Raw genomic sequence first — 3,382 nt, 5'->3', positions numbered from 1 at the left:
TAATTTAGTTCAACGAGTCAAATAGGTTCCTTGGTTTGGACATAAACACAACTCGTTTATTAAATAGGTTTGTCGTGTCAACCCAAATATGACACAAACCTGTTAAGTCTAAACCCATAACCTATTAATTTCGTGTCATATTTGTGGGTCGTGTCGGATTTTGCTACCTCTATTTATTCCACAATCAAAGTTTAATCCCTAACATATTTTACTTTGAAGTTTTTTATTCACCATGACATTAATATATTGCCACATATTTATCATATAAGGAAAATTTGTTAAATATGTTTGGAAGCCATAAAATGTATTAAGTGATTTCTAAGGCCTCATGATATTCATGAGATCCTGAATTCAAAATATCTTATAAATATCTTGAGGCCACCTCTAAAGGATTCTTCACTGTAATAACTTGGGGTGTGTGGGCAAGGAGACTGCATTTACTCAAATGAATAGTCAGATATTTAAAAAGATTTGGATACGTTCGTTTGTCAAAAGTGAATATGTTTAGGTTAATTGCATAGTCAAAGGCTCACACCTAAAATTAGCTAATATTATGAATAGAAGGGAACACATCTAAGTAAATTGGGAAAAGAGTTTGAGTGCACCTGCAAGTGTGAGCACTATATATATATATATATATTTATTTATTTATTAAGGAATACTCCTTGAGGAATAAAAAAAATAAAAAATAAAAACCTCACCAAGGCATTGGCAATTAATGAAAAATATATATACTAAAGAGCTAATGAACTAGCATAGAATACTTATTTATCAAAAAATTAGAATAAAGCAGTTTCGTCATGATCAATGAGGTTGATAAGATTCAGGTCAGAAAAATGACCTAGAAATATTTATTGTTGATAGAATTGGATAATCACATGACAACACTGAAATGTTTTTTTAGAAGGATTTCAATTTAGTAGCGGGTTCAACATACATAAAATAATATAAAAATAACTAACACATGCAAGCTAAAAAAACAAAAAAAAAGTGGCCGATCGTTTGTTTCGTTTCGATTGATATGGATAAGGCAATTTTTTTTTTTTTTGAATATTTAATTAACAAAACTTATTGTTGTCAACAAGGTCCCGTAGCTCAGTTGGTTAGAGCGTTGGTCTTATGAGCCGAAGGTCGCGGGTTCGAGCCCCGCCGGGACCAATTATCAGCTTCTTGGGTCCTTTTTTGGTTGTTACACTTTAAGATAGGGCCTTATGACTCTGGACCATAACAGGCCCAAATCCAACAAAGCAGCAGACTCATATGCATTTCGTCCGATTCAGACAGCAGGGAATCTATTATACCGAATTTTTTATTTTTTATTTTTTTTGCATTTAGCATTATTTTTGAAACATTTTAATTAGTTGTCAAGTTCACAAAACTATTAAGCAAATTAGCATCTTGAGATTCTAAAACTCGAGTTCAATGTAGAATTCAAGTCTCTAACACTCGAGTTGCAAGTGATGGTAAGCTGATGTGGAAAAAATATCCATGTGGAACTCGAGTTCCTGCACAGTTCACGTTCTTCTTCAATCTAAGGATCCTCTATATCTTCTTCTTTGGCATTTTCCATCACCTGCCTTCTACATCTCAAGATCTTCTTCTTCTTTCTTCGGCATTCTACATCGCTTGTGTTTTCCATTTCTAGATCTTCTTCTTCTTCAGATTCGGTTTTCTTCTCCAAGTTTTCTTCTTCTTCTTCTTTTTTTGATTCGGGTCTTCTTTTCTTCTTCTTCTTCTCCTTTTCTCCTTATCCTTCTTCAAATCTGCTTCTATGAAACTCGAGTCTCTCCAACTCGAGTTCCATGTGGCTAAATTCTTCCATGCCAGCAGTAGAACTTGAGTTTGAGAGCCTCGATTTTTGTCACCAAACTCGAGATTCTAGTTTACAACATAACTTCAAAATTATGCTTACTAATGAAAATGTTTCAATAAATCATGTTAAATTGCAAATTTCCCACTATTATACCCCCAAAAACTAACAAGGAAAAGAACCCATAACTCATACCTTTTTCTTTTTTTTTTTGAGTGTCAGTCAAGTTATTCAATTAGGAGTTTAGGAATTGAATGGTGCTCAACTTTTGACCAAAAAGACAATAGACCATATAGTGCTAATTTCTTTTTGTCAGAGTTCAGGACTTCTTGTGCTAATTTTTGCAGCATTGTTCAAAATGCCATGATCAAGCCTTAGCCCTTATGTTTCTTGGATCATTATCTGATTATCTCTTGCAATTTTTTTTTTTTTTTTATAAAATACTATTTTAGTCCCTAAACTTTACAAAAAGTTCTTTTTTTCCTTTTTTTTTTTTTTTCTCTAAACTTTAAAATGTTCTTTTTTCATCCCTAAACTTTGTAAAGAGTTTTTTCAATAGTTTCAAGACCAAAATAGGGATTTAAAAATGAACTTTTTTAATAGTTTAAGGATGAAAAATAAACTTTTGGTAAAGTATAAGGACATGAATAAAACATTTTCAATAGTTTAAGGACAATAGATGAACTTTTCAATAGTTTAAGGACAAAAAAAGAACTTCTTAAAGTTTAAAGATGAAAAACAAACTTTTGATAAAGTTTAGAGACCAAAATAGTATTTTACCTTCTTTTTTTAATTAAATAATTCAATAGTTACTATAGGGACCTAATTCACGACATTATTTGGGTCGTTGGGCCTAGACCCTCAATTAATTTGTATACTGTTTAAGGGTATAGCGCACAATGAGAGGTCTAAAGAGAAGTTTGGTTGGTGGTGGTGAATAGAAACCATTGTGAGATGGTTGATAGCTAAAATTATGGCTGCTTGAGAAGGATCTTAGGCAGCCAAGGTATCCTTTAAGTGTTCTGATCTGGAACACCTTTCCCTAATAATGATTGATGATTTCTCCCTCTTTCTCTCGTGTTTCTCTCCCCTAAAAAATGCTCCAACCCTTGGACTTGACCCCTTCTCCCCTTTTTATACCCTTTCATTAGTGGACTTGAAATGATGAGAGAATTTCCCATTGGCATGTGGGTCCCTCCACCCATGTTGACTGGGTGGTCTTTTAAGTTTAGGCTACTGTTTCAGCGTGTCTAATCCTATGTCAGAGGTAGGGCCCATTGTTCTGTTTCTAGCACGATTTCCTCATTACTTGGACTTGATGCCAAATCTTATGCTCAACTGGAGGACTCCCCTAAGGCACTACTTCTCTTCCTCGAGGGATATAGGATGTCTACTCGGGTGCTATAGAGAACAACGGCCTGAGCAGATTAGCTCAGGACTTTCATTCATGGGATGGGCCCACGGCTAATGGTGCTCAGCCCAGGTTTGGTATAGGACGAACTTTGTTCTCCTATAGTTACAATAATGGGGGAAGAGACTCTTTACATATTTATTGTAAGGTTTTTTATTTTA

At 34.1% G+C, this 3,382-nt stretch overlaps 1 non-coding gene across 1 annotated transcript; it reads left to right on the top strand.

The window, feature by feature from the left end:
- The first annotated feature begins 1,084 nt into the window (after positions 1-1,084).
- Positions 1,085-1,158, top strand: TRNAI-UAU. Its single transcript has one exon. It is a non-coding gene; the product is annotated as a tRNA-Ile (tRNA).
- The last annotated feature ends 2,224 nt before the right edge of the window (positions 1,159-3,382 follow it).

The sequence above is a fragment of the Quercus lobata genome, chromosome 1, assembly GCF_001633185.2.
Source record: "Quercus lobata isolate SW786 chromosome 1, ValleyOak3.0 Primary Assembly, whole genome shotgun sequence".
Taxonomy (NCBI): Eukaryota; Viridiplantae; Streptophyta; class Magnoliopsida; order Fagales; family Fagaceae; genus Quercus; species Quercus lobata.
The sequence above is the reverse complement of the archived record's forward strand: the minus strand, read 5'-3'. Positions and strand labels throughout refer to the sequence as shown.